General features: G+C 43.9%; 1 long non-coding RNA gene across 1 annotated transcript in view; it reads left to right on the top strand.

Moving 5' to 3' along the window:
• Positions 1–22,495, top strand: part of LOC128852370 (uncharacterized) — a 50,700-nt gene extending 28,205 nt beyond the window's left edge. Inside the window, exons 2-4 of the long non-coding RNA XR_008450168.1 lie at positions 6,000–6,071; positions 8,790–8,938; positions 21,582–22,495. This is a non-coding gene — a long non-coding RNA (uncharacterized LOC128852370). The remainder of the gene's footprint in view (positions 1–5,999; positions 6,072–8,789; positions 8,939–21,581) is intronic.
• Positions 22,496–23,629: the final 1,134 nt, after the last annotated feature.

The following is a 23,629-nucleotide window of genomic DNA, read 5'->3' as shown; positions in this document are numbered from 1 at the left end:
CTCATGTCTTAATGATCACAGATCTCTCTGTCTTCCTCCTCAACAGAGGAACGTGGATTTTGAAAGTCCAGCTAATAACAGTTTTGTGTAATGAGTGGCTGGATTTTCATCTTGGTTGATGCAAAGAAGTCAGTGGAATGATGCCAGTTGCTTGCATTAAGCTTTCTGATATGCTTAAAACTTTAAAGGAGGAGGCCACTAGAAATGCAAATTATAACTGAGTTCATGCACAGAAGTGTGTAGAAGGCTGTAGTTTGTGCTTGAGATTGTGTAGAGAATTTTTCTTCTCCTCAGAGCAAAGTGGCGTGTGTTTTGACAGCCTGGAAAATTGGAAACATAACATGAACGTGCACCAAAATGGCACTCTACATGCATGATTCGGTGCTGGTACTAAGCCAATACATTGGTTTGGGAAAAATGTGGTGGGATGCTTCTGTGGAGTACCTGGTGGATGCAGTCTAGAACTGAACTGTGCCCTCTGTTAGCTTGAAATCTGGCTTTGCCTGATGACATTCAGTGTCACTAAAATGCTTGACTTGTGCACTGATAGTTCTTCATCTCTTTGTGTCTCTGAAGTAAATTGTCACATGATATTTTAGAGATGGTCTACATGGCACAGCACAAAGCCTTGAAGAAGCACTCGAGCTAGCTCACGTACTAGAAGCATCACAGTCATGTTATTTTAATACACTCCCTGGGCCAACCAGGGCTTTAGAGAGGTACCTGTAATGATGTCTCTCCTATCTTTTGTCAAAGAGCAAGGAGTAGAGCTCATCAGGACTATTTCAGTGAAACAAAGTTTTTGTCAGAAATTGAGGATCTGTCTTTCCATTGTGGAGTAGTTCAGGAATATTTCAACCTGACTGATTTCCAGTGAGGCAAATGGAAAAGAGTTGGCATAGGCTATCCCTTGGGCTACTCACAGGCCAAACTTTCCAGAGGCTTTCACACTTGCTAGATAATTAGTTTTCCAGGCTGTGGGATCTCATAAATAGGATTCATCATATCTGCCTTCCCCTGCATGTGAAAGGATGGGAAGCATCAACCTCTGGTTGTATCTGACTCCTTATAGTAACTGCCATAAGGGTTTGCCTAGTTTACTCTAGATACCTAACCTGTGGGCCTTAAAGTAAGTCGCAAATCCTTTACCATGTTCCCAAATCCTGTGTAGGGGGGATGGGGAAAAGGGTGATGGGGGAAGGGGTCAACATTTGATTGGGGGTAGAGAGGAACATCAGTTTTCTGTGGGTTAGAAACTTGTCCATGTCTGTTGTTGCACAGTGCCTAGCTTTCTTAAGTCTGTTTTGAATGCAAGAATCATTTGCACTACATTGTAACAACGACTTTATTGGTCATCAAGCTTGTAGACATAAGACAGATGGTATCTTGCCTGTAAGCCACTAGATGGTGATCTTTATATATGTTAGCCACTTGCCCAGGTAGGTGAAGACACTACTTTTTCTAGAAAACCCTTTTTTTTTCCTCCACCACAAAGAGACCTTGGTGTGCTTCCGGAAAGGAAAGTGAATGTAGGGCCATTTGGTTTGAACCAAACCAATTTGCTCTTACCATAGGAATGGAGTTGTCTTTTAGAGACTGAGATTTCCTTTGGTCAAGGTTTGAATGAAAAGGAGGTTGGTGGTCTGCTCCTGTCCTTCCTCTGCACACCAAGGTCTGTAGATTTGGGGTGTCAGTGTCACTTGAAGTGTGCTAGTGCTGGTCTGCTAGGTTCAGCCATCTGGACTACCTCTCTATAGGGTCTGGATGCAGCTGGTGACCAAGACAGTAGTTGTAGGCTCACAGACCCAACACCTGGAGGTTTAAGGCACTCACATCTCTTATTTCAGCTTGACTGCATAGTTAACCTTGGGAATTAGACAAGTAGCACTGAGTTTGTTTTAATCAAAAGGTAACCATGGCAATATTTGTATTGGAAACCCCACAACAGGGGTGCCTCCATGCTGATGTTTGTACTTGGACATGAGGTACTGTACTTATCTTGGGCAGGTTCTAACGTGGTCTTCCTGATCACAGACTAATATAGGTTGTAAAGGACCTCCAGAGATCATCTGGTTCAAGCCCTTTCTGAGCAGGGCCAAATTGGTTCAAGTTGCTTATGGCCTTGCCCAGTCCATCTTTGAGCCTCTCTGTGGATGGAGATTTCTCAACATTTCTGAACAACGTGTTCCACTGCTCAACTAACCTTAAATACGAATCTTTTTTCCTAATATTTAGCTAGATTTTCTACTGTTGCAACTGGTATTGTTTGGGTACAAAACTACCTGTCAGAAACCAGTGCATAATTTGTGCATTGTCTTTGGTGGAAACAAAATGATACCTCATTTCGGTACCTTCAGTCACTTATACCCATAAGAAATGTTAAATCATTTGTTGTTTCCAACGGGATGCTAAGTATTGAATTCATCATCACCCTGTACCGTCAAGTGTCCTTTGCAGCAGTTGAAACTCTTTATGGTTGTAGATATTCAATGCATTTTTGTCGAGGAGGCAGGGGGCAAGAAGACCCTGGAGAAGCTGCCAGATCCGCAGAATCCATGCCAAATCTTCATGAAGACTTGAGGTGTGAGAACTGAAGAATTCTTTGTAGAGTGTGGTGGTGTTTTCTGTATTTATCAGAGATGTCTGCTTTACCTGGTTCTAGTCTAGGCCATATGTAGAAATTGCAAAGTATAGCCCAAATGGCTCCTTATGATCAGTCTTTTTCTCCTGAAACTGGTGACAGACAGTGAAGAGTTAGCTGCCACTAGAGAAAGGCTGTGCCAGCTAGTCTTGATGTACAGGAGACCAGTGAGGTTAGCAGAAGAGCTTCTCTGGGGAGTGTTTTAATTCAAGGAAGCAACACAGTTATTCCTAAGTCAGTCTGAATTCATGGCACTTTACCAGCCTGTCCTAGTGAGAAGTACCACCAACGGTCCTGAAGCTCAGCCAAAGCATATCTACATTGCCCTCTCCTGTGAGAGGGCAAGAGCCATGGTTCACTGGGGCTTGCAGCTGTGGCTTTAAGATTTGTGTTGTTTCTTGGAAGAGAGGTCGACTGCTGGAATAATTTAGAGGACACATCAACCTGCAGGATGCCTGAATCCTCTTGGTGTGAAAGGTAACAGAAAGCTGGATGGACAGCATGAAGAACAGACTGGCCTGGTCCTTTTAAGGTACACTCTCTCTCCAGAGGCTTTCCAACTGTGTTTCTGCTGAGGTCTACATATAGACATCTATAAAGGAGGGCTTGTTAGCCTTTCCCAGGCGGATGGATGTTCCAAAAAAGCTTGCCTCTCCCTTCCTCTGTGCTAAGATGACTAACCTCATTCCAGTGAGATCACGGTCAGCATGACCAGAGAAGATCTAATGCAGCCAGACCTATTCTGGAAGGTGAGGATTGAGCGTCAGCCAGCATCCAGGATCAGTCTATGTGAGAGGAGGGCCTGTACAAGCTTGGACCAAACTGAATCTAGGTTGTGCCCTGTGCTGTAAACACACAAAACGTTTGGAGCCCCAGAGCACCACCTGGTCATGACTGTGTGTTTTCTCCCATACTGTCAAACCAAAATGCTTGAGAAAGACATTAGCTTAACATGAAATTGCTTTTGAGCTGAGTAGAAGTGTGATTCCCAGAGTCAACTGAAAGATAAGCATAGCCCAAATCTACATTGCACCAACCTGGAGAGCATCAGTTGCTAGATCTTGGTCTGGACTTATCTGCTACTTTCTTATCCCTTTTTTTGTTTTGAGGATGACAGGAGGTAACAAGATTGGGACTGTCTCTATATTCTGGTCTTCCTCATCTCTTTCTTGAAAGAGATGAAAAGCTATGCTGTATTAGCTTGATTAGAAATGCTTGTAGATGTATTTACACTGGGTGTGAAGACTGTGCCTCTGAAACTTCCCCCTGCAAGCTGTTCTGCTTTGTGATGGGCTTCCAGAGATGGGCCCGAAATCTCAGCTTGCAACCTCATACCCTTCTTCCCTTGCTTTTCTTCACACTCTCCCTGTCTCTCTTTCTCTTGCACACACACAGAGTGTGTCTCCACACACACCCGTCTCTGTTTTTCTTTCCTTTTTGGCTTCCTCTTGCTGTATTGTTTTAAGTTGGTGGCTGGGCTGATTGCCAGTTTAAATTTCATCGGTCTCTCTTCCCCTCCTCTCCCTCCCTCCTCCTCTCCCCTTCCATCCCCAGAAGTGATACTGTTTACTTTCTCTGCTGTTTTCTCAATGTCTTTGTACACACTGCAAAGGATATAATCACCAGCTGTGGGGACCTTTCTGAAACTCAGACTTATGCCTCAGTGCCCTAGGGCTAGCGACTTTGCCATTACAAATAAATAAATAAATACAACAGCGCTGTTTTTAAAGACAAGAAAATGCATTTTTTACATCCCGGGCTGGATCTCGAACAATCGTGCCGGTTTTCTCCCTCCCTCATGTGCAATTGTGGGGCTTGTATATAGATGGATAGATACCTAGCTGGGAAGAAAAAACAGCAACTGCCGAAAAAATCTAACCCAAAACCAAAAATGAGAAAAACCGGCCTCCAAGAGTGGTTTTTCTTTTTTGTGTGTTTTTTGTTTGTTTGTTTCTGTTTTGTAGTGCTGCTGTTTTGCTTTACATCCTTAGACAGGAGGAGGAGGAGGATGAGTCCAACATGGAAGTGTCAGACTCCACAGGGCACTTTGTCTGCTGGACAAAGCCTCTGTAGCACTAAGGCGAGGAAAGATTAGAGGATAAAAGTGTTTGCCAGGATCTCATCTTCCTTTTCTTCTTCCTCTGTGTGTGTGTGTCTCCCTTTTGGGAAGGAGGTGAAAGAGAGGTCAAACCATGCCTACTGACCTCTGCCCCTTGCCCCCTGTGAACTAGAGGGAAGCCTTTGAAGTTGTAAAGTGCCCACAAAAACAGCAAACCAAACATGCCGCTGGCTTTTCCTCCCCTTCTCCCCGCCGCCAGCTGTTTAATGGAAGCTGACAGTACAGAGGCAGTGAGACGGTAGCTCAGCGCGCTGTGCCTCTGCCCTGGCCCCAGCGTGCACTTAATTGGCACCATAAAAAGCCCACACACCCGGCGTGAGGGAGAGAGGGCACTGACAAAGCATGAAAATAAGCCTTTGCCCTTCTCTCCCAGTGGCACCTGGGTGCTCCACATCCCTCTGGGCAGCTGCAATGTGGCTGAGGGAGACCTCCTTCCTGGCGCATGTTGGGTTGAGGTGGCTGGAGCAGCTTGGAAGATCACTCCAGTAGCTGGGAAGAGGTAGGAGATCTTCCCCAGGTTTCTGCTGGCTCCAGCATGGCTTCTCCTTGTGCAGCTCATGGGCAATGCAGGCAGTACCCTTGTGGGGTCTCTCCTAGCTCTGTTCCTTCTTCTGTCACAGCCTCAACAGGAGAATCAAGGTCTGCTACTCCGTGACAAACAGGCAGAAGAAACTGGAAAAGTGCTTGCCTCTCCTTCCCTTGAAATTTGGACCACTTTCAAAAGCAGCCCTAAACAGGTTGAAGTTTGTTATATGTAGTCTCACATAACAGTAGGTAAGGGGTCCCAACCAGACAGCATATTGGCATTGAATGAAAGGTGGGGTTTTGTACTCTAATATTTAGAGCATTGTATGTATTTTGTTTGTCTTGTTGTCTTTGAGGTCTACATCTTAGCACTGGAAAGCGTAGCCTGCAGCATTTTGGATGTTTTCAAAGAACAGAGTTTTTTTCCTCTTATTTCTATGTGAATGTGTCTTCAGTTTCCTGCTGGACAGAGGGAGAGCTATGTCTGTCTGAGAGCAAGGTGGCCAGGCTGTAGCCTTTATGGGTGATGCTGTGAGTCTCCACTGGCAAGAGGTTTAGGCTGGCACAGTTCTCCACGAGCGCCGGTCTTCCTTCCAGCAAAGTGGTACCTTTTGTAAGACACCAAGCTGTTTCTTTGGCAGATTTGGCAGGTTGGTTTTTGATTTACTGATTTTCTTGCAGTCCAACAGCTCTTTCTTCTTGGTGTATTGCTAGGATTTGATGCTGCTCTCGCATCATGTGGGGTTCCTGCCTTGGAATCTGGAGAGCCTGAGGTCATCCGAGTAGGTGAGCTGCTAACTTTGTAACATTGTGCACAGGGAAACTTCCTCATATACAAAAATTGACCCTTAATCCCCCCAAAAGCCCAACCCTAAACCTCAGAAAATCATGCTGATAATAACTGAGAAAGAAAAAAAAAAAACAACCAAAAAACAAAAACACCAGACCACTTTCCCATCTAACGTAGGTTTACGCTGGCCTCAAAACAAAACAAGTACCAACGGGAGCCGTGCATAACTTCAGTAGTTCCTGCTGCCTTTTTCCTGTGCTTAGTGTGGTTTTTACTCTTAGATGCAGGAAATCCCAGCCCAAATGAAGTCAAACAGAGATTTGTCATTGACTTAATGGAACCTGGGACTTCACTCCTTATCTACAGCAGCAGTATTTGGGGATTCATATAGAATAAAACTCCTCTGGCTCTCATTCTTCCTTCACTTCTGAGTGCCCAGATAAGCCCTGTAGGTTCCATCTGGCATTTCTGATCTCATGCGTCTGGGGCCTGATAAGGTGTTACAATGTCCAACGTACAAAACCCTGTTCGGCAGTTTTACCTCCTCTATTCCTGTTTTGGTGGGGTTTCTTTGGGGTTTTTTTTGGGTTTTTTTGTGTGTGTGTGTGTTTATTTTGTTTTGGGTTTTTGATTTTTTTATCATTAAAGAGAATGTGGCTTTCCTGGCTGATAACCTGTCAAGAGCACAACAGTTAACTACGGCTAAATGATTAATGTGCTGTGTGGTAGTGGCAACTGATGCTTAATGCATCAAGAGCTGAAACTGCTCTTTTTTAAAAATTACAATTCAATCATTACTACCACAACCATTTCTATGGATTCATTCAACACCTTTTAGTCTTTGAGCTTAGTAAAATCTCCTGGTTTTTGTTTCCAATTATTGTATGCTCTCTCTATAGCATGTCTGTAGGAGATCTGATTTTACCATCTGGTCTAGCTGAGGTTTTACTCTCTCTCTCGCCCACTAAAAACAGGACTTTGTTTTATATACATGTCTAGTGATGGACGAAGTTGATTGTCCTTTCATCTTTAGCATGTGCCAGACTTCATCAATGTCCTAAAATAAATAAAAATAATAAAGAAAAGTAGTGTTTGCCACAGCTCTGCCATTCCAGCTTACGAGGCAGCATCAGGTTCCCCACGTCAGACTCAGTGTCATTTCCCTCTGGGCTTACACCATGCTGGCCACATAGAGCAGATTTAAAGGACTTGCTGTAATATTCACCATTGACCACATAAGGGACTTGTGTAATATTCACCATTTAGCATAGCAGCCTAAGCCAGGCTGCCTCAACTCTGAATGTGAACTAAGAAGAGGGGAAGACATCTCTGGGGTTGGTTTGGACCACATAAGTAGAACAGGAGTGAGGTTGCTACCCTCTGGGCTCTGAATCATGTTCAAAAAATGTCTGCCTCTCTTTGTGGAGTTTGCAGGGAATCTCAGTTTCTAATTCAGACACCTCAGCAAGGTCCACATGGTGAAATAGTGTGAAGACCCCCCTGCATGTTTACTTGAACATCCATTAGGATAAGGCTGTGCTCATAATGTCCTCAGGCTCCTCTTTTGAGGGGAGCTTCTCTAGGAATGATGGTTTGTTACTGTATTTTTCATCTTGAGATCCAACTTTGAAGTAAGACCTGCTTTCACAGATTTATTTATGCATGTATGTATGTATTTGTTTCAGGAATAGCTCTTCTCTTTCTCCTGTCTCTTGCCTGGTTCTTCCTGCATATGTTGAAGAACATTGTTATGTCCTTTCTACAGTTGCTGTAACTGCCTGCTTGCTGCAGCATCCCAAAGAGCCTGTGTCTCCATGGGCAGCTGCAGGCTGTGCTGGTCTCTGCTCTGGGTTTATCCTTGTGCAAAATTTGACTTCACTCCTTGGAGAAACGTGTGTCACGTTTTAGTGATGAGTGTCCTTGAGTGCCTTCCCTGCTTGTCAACACGTTTACTTAAGGAGGGCAGACTGCTGGCCCTTGGATGGTTCTGTCCATCGGGAAGAGAAGTCCACCTTTTGCAGCAGCTTGATTTGAGTTTGGCTTTGTGTTACAGCACAAATTTCTGTTTTCCTAAAGAGTGATTTTTTTTGCAGTTCCTATGACCCCACATTTGTGGCCTGGGATAACAGGGGACTCAATAGCTACATTTTGCTCCATGACCAGAGTATCAAAGCTCTTCCATACTTGGGTCTGGGTGCTTTTTGATAAGTTCACTCTACCTGTCTCTGTGTGGTTGTCTGCAGTGCAGAATGACGAAACTTCTTTTGCAAAATCCTCCATGGACTACAGCAATGTAAGGGTTTTCCCTTTAAAGGGTTTTCCTAATATTATTTCATAGTTCTGCCTGCTGTGTATGTATTAGAAGGTGAGTGCTCCTGTGAGGACGCTAACACCACATCAAGAAAATGGACCTTCTCCAGCATGGCTGGAAGCTTCTCCAAAAGTCTTCGTTTATCAACTTGTGTTTCCCTCAGTAGTCCCACTGCATGGTCACCCTTGGTTCTCTGTGTCTCAAGGTTTAACACCTATATCTGTTCCAGCTCATCTGGTTTCATGTAGCACCTCCTTCCATTTGCTGCACTTTTTCCACACAAGCATTTAAGCAACTTCCCTTTGTTCCCTTCTTGTCGAGCACAGATTTTATCTTGGTAGCCCACATAATAAACAAAAATGCTGCAAATGACCTGCTTTTGTTTTTTTTTTTGTTTTTGGAGTTTTTTTTGACCAAACACTAAGCTACAGGACATTGATCTCAGCTAAAAACTCCAAACCATCCTGCTCACGTGATAGTCAGCATCTCCTGATTCCAAAACCCTCTATGATCTTTCTAATCTTTGATGCCTGTGAAGATGGGAGATGAAAGGTAAGCACCAAAGCTTCCTCTGTTGGTCTTAGTTAATTTAGATACCTTTTCTGGTGCCTTAGTGATGGTGAGATGCCCAGCAAAATGTTCTAAGATAATCCAGAAACATGAAGGCCAAATGGTTGGGCAGACTGGTTGGATGGTCATATTCAGAGAGAAGCGGACAATGGCCTAAAGTCCAGATGGAGATTCGTGACAAGTGGCATCCCTCAGGGGTCTGTACTGGAACCAGTGCTGTTTAATATCTTTATCAATAATATAGACAGTGAGATCAAGTGCACCCTCAGCAAGTTCGCAGATGACACCAAGCTGAATGGTGCAGTTGCCACACCAGAAGGATGGGGTGTTGTCCAGAGGACCTGGACAGGCTGGAGGCTCGTGAGGTTCAACAAGGCCAAGTGCAAGGTCCTACACCTGGGTCGGGGCAATCCTTAATTTCAGTACAGGAATGCGGGATGACGTGCTTGAGAGCTGCCCTGCAGAGAAGGACTTGGGGGTGCAGGTGGATGAGAAGCTCGACATGAGCCAGCAGTGTGCTCTTGCAGCCCAGAAGGCCAACTGTATCCTGGGCTGCATCAAAAGAAGTGTGGCCAGCAGGGCAAGTGAGGTCATTCTGCCCCTCTGCTCCATTCTCATGAGACCCCACCTGGAGTATTGTGTCCAGTTCTGGAATCCTCAACATAAGAAGGATATGGAGCTGTTGGAATGGGTGCAGAGGAGGGCTACGAAGATGATCAAAGGGCTGGAGAACCTCCCATACGAGGGCAGGCTGAGAGAGGTGGACTTCTTCAGCTTAGAGAAGGCTCCAAGGAGATCTTATATCAACCTTCTAGTACCTGAAGGGGGCCTACAGGAAAGCTGGGGAGGGACTGTTTACAAAGGCTTGTAGTGATAGGACTAGGGACTAGAGAGTGGTGAGGCACTGACACAGGTTGCCCAGGGAAGTTGTGGATGCCCCCTCCCTGGAGGTGTTCAAGGTCAGGTTGGATGGGGCCTTGGGCAGCCTGATCTAGTAGGACGTGTCCCTGCCCATGGCAGGGGGGTTGGAACTGGATGATCTTTAAGGTCCCTTCCAACCCAAACAATTCTATGATTCTATGCTTGCTGAGCTATGGTGCAAAGGCATTTTGTCATGATGTTATTTTAGCAGGTGTTTCTCAGCCACTTCTCACTTATGGCTTTTGCACATGTGGGGTCATAAGAATGTAACGGGTGACATATTGTCAATGCATAGTATGAATACAAAATTGCCAAAACCAGAAGCTTTATTTCTGTGGACTAATGTAACCCTAGGTGAACAAAGGTTTGGTAATTTCTTTGCCATGTCCAGTACTCTGTCTTCAGAGAGTGTTGCAGCCTACTTCGCAGAAGTCTCAGTGTCATTATGCTACTGAGTGATTTGTTTTCCTCTAAGTTTGTACCTGGAACCCAAACCAGAAAAGCAGATTTCTCTGCCTTAGGTTTTTCTCCTATGGATGACATTGAAATCACAATTGCCAGTCTTTAAGAAACAGATTTTATTAAGCACCAGATTTCTGCCTTTTCTCGTTTGGTTTTTTTTTTTTTTACCATAAGGTAGACAACAGCGATTGTAAATATGGCAGGGAGTGAGCTTTCATTTCAGTATCTAACAGCGGAATTCTTGTGCACCAGGCAAACAGTGCAAGCCCTAGGACCGGCTCTAACGAGCACAGTTCTGGGAAGCACTGACTGCACCATTTGTAGTGTCCCTGCATTTAAAGGGCAGGTTGATTTCTGCTGCTCGGCATCTATCAACACATAATACGGTCACCCTCTGCTTTTCTGGAACATATGTTTTCAATTCAGGTCTTAGCTGAAAAGAACTTTAGCACATACAGATACAACAATGAATTTGGTACCATGCATGGCCCCTATAATGTGCCATTCATCCTGTACTGGGCATGAAGCTTTAACTCCTCTTCTAGGAGGGACCTAAGCAAGACAGAGCCCTGTTGTTGCACAGACATTCACACAGAGTCTGAAACAAGCCATCAAGAATTATTCCTGGAGTGATTAAGGACAAGTCCTAACAAGCCTTCAGAATAATGCAGACTATTTAAAGCTTCTGAGGGCTGGGATCATATGACAAAGGGCAGGGTAAATGAAAACAGGGTAATTTATGATGCCGTGAACATGCTAAAACGGGAGGTGGGGAATGTGTCTGTAGGTCTGTGGGGGGAGTTGACTGGAAGGAGGGGAACATTATTATAATAGTTAGCATTTATATAACGCTTCACATATTTAAAACACTGACTGGGAAGGAACAGGAATGTACTGCGTGATGCCCAAGGGAAAGCTTTATTACATCTTTTTATTTTTTGCTATTGATCCAGGGTAGCAAGTAGCTCCAGTCAGGCGAGTAGCAGCATGGCTTGCCTGGCACGTGAATGGGTGTCACTTACTGCAGCAGGGCCAGAGGGATGGAGGAAGAAATAGGCATGGCTGTGGTGAGTAGAGTATTCCCTGGGGGACAGTGGGGAGGTCTGGCTCTGTCATGCCTTCTCTTGTGCCCTTATGAAGGTGTGAGAGCCTTAAAATACCATTTAAAGCCCCTTGAAGTGACCACATATTGCCCTTGGCTCACCATTAGCTTGGCAAAATGGGAACAAATAGGTACTGTGATCAGCAGCCGTGCATTTCTCTCCTTGTGGGGTCAAGGCCAGCTTGGAAGGGTTCAAAGTCAGATAAAAGAAGACATTTCCCCATAGCTGTGACCTGATGAGGTGAAGGCAACTGCAAATCCATCTGCTACCAATAGCAGGCCTGTGAAGGAGCAGAAAGGTCCTTGGATACTCTCACGTAGGAGATGCACATCCTTCATCATCTAGTGTTGCTGGAGAGCATCTGTAGCAATACAGCCAGACAGACCCAGATCCCAGGAGCCAAAACGGGCCTTGCTTGTTCCTGTTTTCCTAGCATTAACTCTGTGTTTCTTATTGGTCCTGGTGCTACGTGTAGCCTCTTACACAGTTGCTGGAAGTTTTTTGTCTTGTGGTTGAGAGACTCCTGTGGATGCCTCAGTTCCAGAATGTCTGGCAAGCAGACACATCCTCTTTAAAAATGACTTGGGTGAATGAATCGGGTGAATGACTGAAATCACAGGCAAGATGGAGGGAATCTACAATTTTTTTTTTCTGTCCAACTTGCTGAACTAAAAGGTGCGAGGATTTTTTTCCCCATATTAAATGAAGCACTTGAGGCTCTGCAGTGAAGACTTAACATCAAAGAAGTGTATATTAAGATAGAATTTAATTTCAAATGGAAAATTCAATTTTTCTTCAACAAAACAAAATGGTTTGATTTTTACTGATTATCTTCTTCCAGAAAGAACGACGTCACCAAAATGCAACTATTGTTTTTATCTATTGTATAGAACCATTGCTCAGTGAAAACATTTCCCTGAAATATTTCCCTTAGTGTCCATGCTGGGCATCTTCTCTGTGCATCATGCTTTCTTCATGCAGGATGCACGAGTAGGCTCATGCTATACCCTACTTCCCAGATCCTTCTTGGCTTTTGATTTTTCTTAAAGATGTAACAAAGGACTGCAAAAGGAGCTGGAAAGATTGATCAACACTTTCTCAGACCCAGTTCCTCCAACAGTGAAGAGAAGAATTTTCTATTTACAGTTCCCATTTTTCATGCGTCTTTAGAATGCATATGGCTTCAGAGACTTGCTCTGGGGTCCAGCCCTGATTGGAATTTCCCATATCATATGTGTCTGGATTTACACAGTATATCGTGCTTATTCTTTCTGAGTGATGTCTGAGTACTATTTTATGTAATGTTTCCTCTTCTGAGTCAGGCTGTTCTGTAGCACTTTGCTGACAATGCTGACTCTTGATTCTGAAATATCTTCTCCCTAAATGGAAAGGCCTGTCTTGATTCCTGAGAACTTCTCCAGAATTTTGTACTTGTGGACTTCAAATGCTGTGCAGAGTATTTCTTCTGTTTTCCTTGATTATGGCATCAAAATGGACTACATGCCTTGTGCTCTTTAGTACTGTCATTGGCTGTTGCCTTGAATATTCTCTTGTGCCAATGCACTTGGCTGTTGCATGTATGAACTGAATATTTGAGGGCTACATTTTCCTGCCTTCTCCTGTGTGCTCCATTGTTCAATACCCAACCTTACAGCTTGGAAGTATCACAAGAAGTGCTTTTGTCTTACTGACAGACTTGGCCCACATTGCAAATGTCAGTGTGACGTGTCACAGTGAGTCACTGCACATGCATGTATATAGAGAGGATTTTACATACGATATGATGATGTCACTTACAGCCACATTATACAACTGTCACTCATGAATTACAGGGATTACTGGTTGAGGAAGGCTCAGGCTGCAGAACTAACTCATGTGATTATCTATAATGACATGTATATAGAACAAATTAATAGATAACTGGCATGTTCTTTCCATTCACTTGGCCCCAGTTGTCCCATTGGGCAGTTTAACCTTTTGTGTATGCTGTTGGCAGGCTCCATTAGTAAACCACTGCTTTTGTGGGGGATGTGAATGAATCTCTATCATGTAAGGGAGATGCCAGTGAATCTGGCTACTGGCAGGTAAATAGGGAGCAGCAAGGCGTCCTAGTGTTTGAACTTTGCTCACTGTCCCACTATATTCACCCTTGCTTTCTTAATCCATATTCTTTTCCCAGCTTTCCTGTCCCTGCTACTTTCACCCTCCCCTCACTGCTCCACCTTTCCCTTGTTTTCTCTCCCTTTTGTTCTGCACAGAAAACAGTTGTGATAGATACTTTTCACAGTTGCCAGCCAAAAGTCTGTGCTCTCTTCCTGTAAATATTTCCATATCATCATGAGACAGCATTGATTTGTTAGCATAGTTTGACTGAACGGACAGCATATTCTTCTTATGTTTGTTTCTTCTAGGAGATTTTTCTTGGTGTTTTTTAGTTCCTTAGTTTTTTGTTAGCATTTTGTTAGCATTTCCTCTTGCCAATGTTTTACTGCAAGAGTGCTGCCTGATCTTACTATGAATGTTTTGGTATGAGGCAAAGAGAATTCATATTTTTGGAAGATTCATTCCCTTGGTATGTGCTTTGAGCAAAATCCTGTCTCCATGAATGTGCCAAAGGCAAAAATTCTCATGGATTCCTGGGAGGAACAGGACTGGGTCATGCTTTTGCACCCACAGAGGATTGCTCTACCCTGTGCACGTCCTCAAGGGAGAGGGCTGGCTTGAACAAGAGTGGGTGAGATGGGACTTGTGTACTCTGTCTCCATGGAACAGGACTATGCAAACATGCACAGCAGACTGGATGCCCTCGCAGTGCTGAAAAGCATCAGCATCACAAGCTTGAGTCCCCACTTCCTTGTCAGTAAATTGCTGAAAGCTCTCAAAGCTCACAGTCAGTATTGCCAGCCTCAGCCACATTCAAAAATCATTAGTCAATCCTTGACAAACTCTAACGCTGAATGAAAAATCACGAGGCTGAAATATATGCCTACTTCTTTACTGCTGCCACCTGGTTTCTGAGCCTGTTCAGATGTTATCTCCAAGTTTTCCTGTACAAGCTAGTAATGGTCTTTATTAACAAAAATAGTACATTTCATCTGACTGCAAGACCTGGGATGTGAGAAATGGATTGACTGTTGTAGCAGTTGGGGTAAAACTGAGAGCACTCTCATATACTTGGGTAAGCTGGCACCCTGGGAGGGACACAAGTAGTACAGGGAAATGATAGGGGGACGCTAAACCCTGTCTTCAGCAAAGATCTTTGGATCTTTGGGATGAAATCCAAGGGACTGAGTATGCATTTCTCTTGCTCATATATGAGAGAAATTATGATGTTAGAGGGAAGGAGGATGCAGACTGTGGAGGCCTGAAGCTGAGTGTGTGCTTTGCTAAAGTTGCATTGCACTGAGCAGGGTAACTACGAGACAGGTAGGTCTGGTGACAGGAGGTTTTGGTCACGTGTTACAGAGACTGATGGCTTTCTGAGATCCAGCATTAAAATGCTTCACAGAAAAACAGTCTGTAAGCTGAGCTGCTGGACCACACCTGGGCGGTGTCTGAGAGTCGGACATACCTGCAGAGAGCAAGAACATTTCTTGCATAGACAGGGTGTGTAGAGGGATGCAGGAGCAATGCCGACAGTATCCCAACAACATTTCCTGCAAGTGCTTTTGAGCACTGCTCAAAAAAAGAAAAGTTCAGTTTTCTAATTTGACAGTAAAATGCAAGCAAGGCAAATACTGGAAATAATTTCAGAAAATAGTATTTTTATTTGTTAGTTTAAGTATTTATTTTCCCCTTCAACTTCTCATCAGCTTTTATTCTGTTTTGCCATGAAAAGGGAGGAAACAGAGGAAGAATGAAGAAAAACAAAGCTGAAAAACAGTTTCTTGTTTTCCGTGTTTTACAAAAAAATCAGAAAAATTTGAGGGAGAGGAGAAGAAAATGCTCATAAATTAATTTTCTTTTGAAGAAAAGCCACTGTTCATTTTAAAAAAATGTTTTGACCAATTCTATTCTTGCTTGAGCAATTTCAGTCATGGAGAAAGAAGACTGGTTTCAGAATTCAAATTCTGAATCCATTGTTTGGCTCAATGCCTTCTTTTTTAAATACAAATGTAGGTAAACATATGAGCTAGAAAAGTTCCTGCAGAATAATGAGGCTATTAATTTGGCATAGCCTTTTTTCTCCACATACTTATGATGTGTTTAGTTTCCAGTGACTAACCGGAATGACAGCAGCCGCTTGCCTTCAAGGGTAGTCTAACTTCCATCTCCACCATAAATAGTTAGCTATATACAGTTTGCCACGTTTCTTCGAAGAAGTTTTTTGGACAGTCTTAACCTGATTTTCCAGGAATCTCCTCTCCCTTGTACTTGGAAAGTGTTATTAAGTAGTGCCTTTCTCTTTCCATCCCTGTAATGCATCCCGAGGGTCCAGATGAAAGGCTAAGTCCAATGATTCAACATGAGTACAGCTAAGTAACATCAAAGAAAAGAGAAGAGGGAGGAAAGAGTTTACGACCGGGAGACTATTGAACAATGTGGCCTCCTTCATGTGCATGCAGTTGTGGTGTCTTTTCCTAGATCACTTTGCCTTGGAGCTAGAGGACAAACCTATGCTGTATGTGAGCCCTGGCTTTTGCTGTAGTGCCACTGTGTAGAGCTGCCATTCAGGAAACCTAAGGTGGAAATGAAAGCTGAAGTACAGATAGCTCTTGGGTGTATCTGCATGTAAACAAGCAGGTCAGAGCAGCATCTTCTTTTAAAGCTCTCAAATAATTGTCCTCTCCTCAACAATTCTCACCTAATAATGCTTTTCTTTCTATGCCAGTGGGGTGCACTGTGCCATTTCTCAACAGTGCATGTATTTTCTTTCCATTGAAAGGCTATGGGATTACAGTTTTTCAAATTAAAAACTGTATGTTTTTGAATTTTTTTTCCCCACATGAACATTTCTGTTGACTTGCAAAATCCTTTTCTGCTAAAAGTACAAGCAGTGGGTTTTTAACCCATTCTAAGAAACTTCCTTCTGTTAAAAATCACTGACGCCCAAAACTCTCTTAGGAACTGTTTGTCTCCATTCCCCTTGCTGAAAAATGATGATTTCTAGAATTCTTTTTCTTCTCTTTTCTCTCCTTAGCATTTTCTTTGTGTCTCCATGACTTTTACCCATCCCTGCACAGCACTAAATTGTGGTAATAGTGATATTTTTTAACATGGAGAGTAAGAGAAACAGCACAGTAGTTTAGCTGGGTTTAAAGAAGTGATTTAAGCCAAGCCCAATCTATAGGGAGAAGTTTTCTTGAACCAAAAGCTGTCATGCTCCTGCAGTGTTTTTGAGCTTAATAGCTTTGTAAGTCCTATATAAAGTTCTACATGAACTTCTGAATGGATCTTGTGCACTAATAAATTCCAAGTAATTCTTGCTGAATCTTGGACTGCTTCTCTATTAGATTTTATTACAGAACATAATGGGAGAACACAAACAGGAGACTTGGAGCTGCAATTTCAGAGCTCTTTGTTCTGGGGTTGGGAAATCAGTTTCCAGATGTGGACCATGTTGGCGCGTTTTTCCCTACTGCCCTTTTCTTTTGTGTGTGTATGTCTGTCTTTCTCTTTTGAGTAGGAGTGAGAGAGGGAAATTAAGATGATGAATGAAATAATGAAAATAATAAAACAACAATAGTTAAAATCCCCTTTGTTCATGAGTCATGACTCAGCTGAGGGCAGCAGCAGGACTGCTGCACGAGTCTGCTCTGATGTCAACAGCAAACATCATTATAGGGCATATTTAGGTACTTTGGGTGGAAGAGGTGGAGTCTGGAGGATGCATGGAGAAATTTGCTAAGGACTTAGAAGGATTCTTAGGTCTATGTTCTCTCCCACGCTCTGATTTCTTTGCACCACTCTGGAAAGACAACAGATCTCCCCAGCTGAGGATTTTCCCAGCATGGGGTAGTCCACAGATGGCAAAGCTGGCTTCTAAATTAACTTCCCAAAGCAGAGGGTGTGGAGGGGGTGGGCTGTCACCAGCTGATGGGGAAGAGAGCTGCTCTGAGAATGACTCCCAAAACCAGGGGTGAACCCTTCTCATGTCAGCAGTGCTCTGGCTATGGAGCAAATGCTCTACGTGTTGGTGCAAGTCAGGCTGTCTCCTTTCTGCCTCCTCCTTCTGATCTCTTCAGGGGAATAAGCCTACAGTACCACACAGAAGTGACATTGTGTGCCTGCCTACCACAATCCACATGACTAGCCACCAAAAGGGACCCCCAGTCTGGCTACTGAAAAAAAGCCCAGGGCTGAAGATGTCTGCCGGACAGCGGCTTTTGCCAAAGTTGCATGAGTGAGGACAGTAGGATTAAGATATATTAGTGTCATACGTGCTGTTGCATCTATCAAGGCAATCAAGTCCTAGTCAGTGCCACCACTTCCATTGTTCTTCAGGAATCCACATCATTCCAGCATGGGGAAGGACACCAAACTGGTTTCTTGCTAGATATCTTGTCAGGAGGGCTTTAGCCAAAGATCTCTAGGAGTGAATTTTGAGATAGTAAGCTGAGAGAGAGGCTTTAAGTTTAATGGTGAGAAGAGGAATTGCATTTTCTCTTCTCTAATCCACCCACATACAGACACTTCCATGGTGCGTTGAGTCCCCTAGAACTGTTCGATGTTGCCTGCATAGACTGCCTGGACAGATGCTGAAGAAAAAGGAGGGGAAAGGGGGTGCAGGTCTGCTAGCTCTAAAGGTTTTTCCTTCTGAAATCACTGCTTTCAAGTTGTGGACACATCTGGAAGTAACAGTAAACACGTGTAAACTGTGGTTTTGGAGGAGAGGAGATGAGATTCATATGCAAGGGGGGGATGCCATCCCTGTCCTGACAGCATGACCTTGGAGGCAATTGGAGACAAACTGGAGGTAGAGGAAGAACTCCCCAGATCAAAGAGAGCTGTCCATCCATCTCTGCCATTCCCTCTGGAGGAGCTGGGAGGTTATTCTTGAATGTAACAGACATGCACAGAAGTTGTAACACATGACTCACTCTGGTGGTTATAATGAGATTTGCACCCCCTGCTTAGGTGACAGATGAGATGCAAGGCTGAAGTTAGGTGGATGATGGATGCTCAAAATAATCCTGACTGTGTCTTTACAGCTGTGATTGCAGCTAGGATATCCATCATAGTCTGGGAGTCATAATCTCTTTTACCCAAACTGGACATTTAAGACTGTGGCTGCAAAGAATGTATATCTCTGAGCCCCTTTGCTGGTTGTAAAGATTGTTGAGCTAGAAAGCTTGGGAGGTATCAGGTAGCCTTGATATATTGTTAGATTTTTTTACTTAAGTCCTTTGTGGTTTTGGGTTTCCAGGGGTGGAATCAGATTCTGGCCGTGGACCAGCCTGCTGATCTATCTTTACATTAATTTTACGATACTATCCTTCTTTATGTTGTGTGAAATGCTTTCAGTCTCAACAGTGGGGTGAACTCCACATTGGAGTCCCTGGAGTCCTTTGTCTGGTCCTGCTTTTGAGGATTTCAAACTCTGTTTTGGAAGTAGTTTTATTATTACAATGATTATTTTTTTTTTATGATTTACTTATATACTGTTTTTATTAGTTTATTTCAGGAGATCTCTTTAAGATTGTCTGCCATTTTTTTTATAAAGGAAGACTGTGAGTAGGGCATCCTTGTTCTTACAGCAAAAGGGTTCATTCAAGAGCAAAGTTTTTCTGGTGTTCCTCCTGATTACTGAATGAATGAGAGAGACCACTAGGATAGGGTAACAAGGGAAGGAGAAGACAGCGTTTAACCTTTCTGTAACAATCTTTCCTCTGATGGGTGTACCTTCTGTCTTGTGATGTAATGGACAAGTGTCTTAAATGGAGTAAAAATTTTCTATCAAGTGTTTGTCTCAAAATAGCAATAGTATGCTTTTGCTTTTGATAACATATTGGGGAGCCATGAGGAACCTGATTTTTGCTGTGGTTTTTTGAGTGTTCTTTCCTTTTACATTGTTTCCAATCCTATGGGAGAGGTCAAAATAGCAAGAGAAGCAGAAGTGGCAGTTCATGAGATTGCTGCTGATTTACAGCTAAATCTCTTTGCCTGTTATTTCTTACTGCACAGGTACTTCCAAAGACCTGGTGCCAGCAAGTGTGAAACTTTGCTTACATGGAGTTTGGCAATACATAGGCAGGCTGAATCTACATTTTCATTTGTAAGGATCAGCTGACTCCTGGAACTGGGTTACTGTGTCTTTGAAAGTTTTTTGACAGAATCAGACCTTGAAAACTAGAGAGGCAGAGATGCCTGGTTTCCTTTACTGTCCATCTTGGTGGCACAGTAGTCAAAGAAAACATGGGTGATGCTTGCAGACATGAGCAGGTAGGAACAATGCTTGAGTTGGAAGAAACAAGAAGATAGCTGACCAAAGCTGTCCATGCTGCATGGGCCTCCTTGGAGCGGTAGCCAAAAAGGAATCATCTGCATTTCATTTCTCTCATTTGTATGCAATCAGGATACACTTCCTGAGGATGTGAATGGAGAATAATTTCTCAGAGGATCTACTATTCTTAAGTCATATAAAAGGGGACACAGAGTCCGTGTCAATGAATAAACCCGCTTGGTCTTTAAGCATTTTCATGAATCCTTTTTATCTTTGAGTTGAATAACTCCAACTGCATGGCAAGATGGAATGCCAGAATGAATGAGGAGGAAAAAGGAGAAACAATAACCTAAACCAAGCACTTATATTGAAAACAGGACCCAGGGAAGAACGCGTAACTGCTGGCTCTGTAGACCATCTCTCTCTCTGTCTCTCTCTCTCTCTTGGAAATTTCTTTCATCAATGAGACAATGTAGGAATAAAACAGAAGCATGTTTCAGATTGCCAGACAGCATGTTGGCAAATGATTGGACATAAGTGTCAGAGAAGTCATGATTGACCTTAGTCTACAATTGTTACTCCAGGCTGGTATGCACAAGCAGACTTCTGGTAGTTTGGTCAAGCAACGAAAGTGAGTACAATTGGCACTCCACCTGCAGTGGAGCTGTGCAGGGCTTGCACAGGGTAATTCATAGAATCATCATAGAATCATCGAATAGTTTGTGTTGGAAGGGACCTTAAAGATCATCCAGTTCCAATCTCTCTGCCACGGGCAAGGACACCTCCCACCAGACCAGGCTGATCAAGGCCCTGTCCAAGCTGGCCTTGAACACCTTCAGTGATGGGGCATCCACAATTTCCCTGGATGACCTGTGCCAGTGCCTCACCATCCTCAGTGTGAAGAATTTCTTCCTAATGTCTAACCTAAATCTTCCCCCCCTCCAATTTAAAGCCATTTCCCCTCATCCTGTCACTACATGCCCTTGTAAGAAGTACCTCCCCAGCTTTCTTGTAGGCCCCCTTCAGGTACTGTAAGGTCTCCCCAGAGCCTTCTCTTCTCCAAGCTGAACAACCCTGACTCTCTCAGCCTGTCCTCATATGGGTGGTGCTCCAGCTCTCTGATCATCTTTGTAGCCCTCCTCTGGACCCATTCCAACAGCTCATATCCCTCTTGCATTAGGGATTCCAGAACTGGACACAATACTCCAGGTGTGGTCTCACCAGAGCAGAGCAGAGCAGAGCAGAGGGGCAGAATCAGCTCTCTCGATGTGCTGGCCACACTTCTTTTTAATGCAACCCAGGATACGGTTGACCTTCTGGGCTGTAATTGTCCTAGCATGCAAATCCCAGATGCTGTCAAAGTCCTGCACTACCGAGCAGAAAAACTGGAGTGTTAGCACTGTGGGAAGGGAAGGGAAGGGAAGGGAAGGGAAGGGAAGGGAAGGGAAGGGAAGGGAAGGGAAGGGAAGGGAAGGGAAGGGAAGGGAAGGGAAGGGAAGGGAAGGGAAGGGAAGGGAAGGGAAGGGAAGGGAAGGGAAGGGAAGGGAAGGGAAGGGAAGGGAAGGGAAGGGAAGGGAAGGGAAGGGAAGGGAAGGGAAGGGAAGGGAAGGGAAGGGAAGGGAAGGGAAGGGAAGGGAAGGGAAGGGAAGGGAAGGGAAGGGAAGGGGAAGGGGATTACAAATTGTCTTTAAAAAGAGAATTACTTTTGATGTCTGCACAGCCAGCTGTGACATCCATCTGCTTTTCTCTTTCACAGCATGTCCCACAATGTTGAAGGTATGGGTGAGAAATCCATGTGGTTGTTTAAAATTCAGCATGTGCCTTGAAAGGAGAACTCAGCTGGGCAACATCAATGTGGTTGTAGTAACATCGTTTCTCTAGCCTCAATAATGGGAAGACAAAAACCTCAGTCCATGTGTTTCAGTAACCAATTGTTAGTTAACAAATACTCAGTCTTATTTAATCCTTGAGTCCTAATAGAGGAGTGGCAACACAATTGTTTAAAAAATAGTCTTTCATTAAAAATATTTTCTAAGGTTTATTAGTTAAGAAACAAATGTATATAATGGGTCATAAATAATATATCTGGGCAGGCAACATAAAAAATAAAAGCGATGCATAAGTGAAATACCACCTGTGGTTATATTGTGTAACCCAATGGAGAAGATAACTGTAAATGAGAACAAGACACTTAGGTCTTATAACTGTAAATATATAGATTCATAGACAGCTTTAACCACAAAAAAGTGACTGAACTTGTCATACTGCTGACTTCATGCCAGATACCTCAGGGCCGAATATGACATCCACTCTGATGTGTTGTTTAGGGAGAGCACTCAAAGGTAGAAACATACCTTTGTCCTGAAAACTCCTATCTTGAGCTCTATCACAGCATCTCTGTCTAACCCACCATTTTTGTCATCCCATGTTTTTTATTGATCCTTCATCCTTTGTCTTCCTCCCTTCAATGCCTCAGTCTTGAACCTACAGAGATGGTGGTGTTGCTGCCTTTGAAGTTGAAGCAAGTCCTCCCAGCTGTTGGTACTGGCATTTATGCACAAGGCGCTCATGGGTTTCATGCCAGTCCTGCGTTGCCAGCACTTCCTCTGCCTATTAGGACACTTGAAGTTTGGATCCCTGAAGCCACAACCTTTGTTCATTTGGCTCAGTACAATGGTAGGAAAAAAATTGTGGTGTTACTCCCTTGAAGTCTGATGCTCGCAATGAAAGGAAATGCTTGGATTTGAATGCTTGTCTCTTTACTTATTTATTTGTGTGTTCAACAGTGGGAAAATATTTTGATCTTCATCCTTATCTTGTCAAAGCATTTTATTCATCACAGTGGGCATCAAAGTGCAAAACTAGACTGCAACAATTTCTTTTGTCCTGAATTTCTCTTGGTCTTCAGTGAAACGCTGCAAGGCTGGGAGAAGACCTGTGAGGGATTCATGAGGAAGAAATGGCCACCCTCATTTTCCAGGGCCACCACAATCATCTCATTCCTCCCATCGCCTTGGGACATCAGCTCTCCGCCCCGCAACGCTGGTCTGCTGCACATCGTTGATGGAAATGCCAGCACTAGCCTTGCCTCTCTGAATGGAGAGGGCATGCCCTGCCACCCCGCCTGCTCTCCTTGCCTTCTACTTTATCCTGTCTGTGAACTCCTGACCTTGATTGCTCCCACTTCTCCCCCATGCTCCCCTCCCTCTTCCGAGCTCAAAGACAGTCTCATGTTTCTTGGAATCTGGCAGCGCGAGGGCTTCTTGTTGATTGGTATAAACAATCTCAAAGGTCACATTTTTCCCCCCTTGCAGAGGGAGTTGGGGGGTGGGTGGGTGTGTCTAAAATAAAAGGCTTCTCTCAAATTAACAACCACAAGGATGTAAACATGGAAGCCAAAAGGAGCTGTTCACCAGCAGCGTGAGCTATGCCAAAAAAGCCCCCCAGGGCTTTCTTAGGAAAGAAAATGTGGGCACAAGTTGCAGCATGCTCTTGTGGCTAGCTGAGAAAGAGAGGTCAGGGTACCGGAGGATGGTGGCAATCGTGCCCTGTGTGAAGAGTAACATAGGATTTGAGCAGCTGTGTTTGTGCCAGGGCAAACACTGGTCATCCCACCAAGCTGTGGTAGAATGCAGAAGCCTTGGAGTTGATGGGAAAGGAGGCCTAGAGTTATGGGAGAATGGATAGTGTTTCACTTGGCCAGGTGCTGGGTGCCATCCAGCTACTGAAGCCGATCTGCTAACTTTGTAGATTTAGGGAGAATTGGGCCAGAGCCCTGTCTGGGGAGTGGCTTGTAGAAAGAAA

This window comes from Cuculus canorus, chromosome 5, assembly GCF_017976375.1.
Source record: "Cuculus canorus isolate bCucCan1 chromosome 5, bCucCan1.pri, whole genome shotgun sequence".
Classification (NCBI taxonomy): domain Eukaryota; kingdom Metazoa; phylum Chordata; class Aves; order Cuculiformes; family Cuculidae; genus Cuculus; species Cuculus canorus.
The sequence above is the reverse complement of the archived record's forward strand: the minus strand, read 5'-3'. Positions and strand labels throughout refer to the sequence as shown.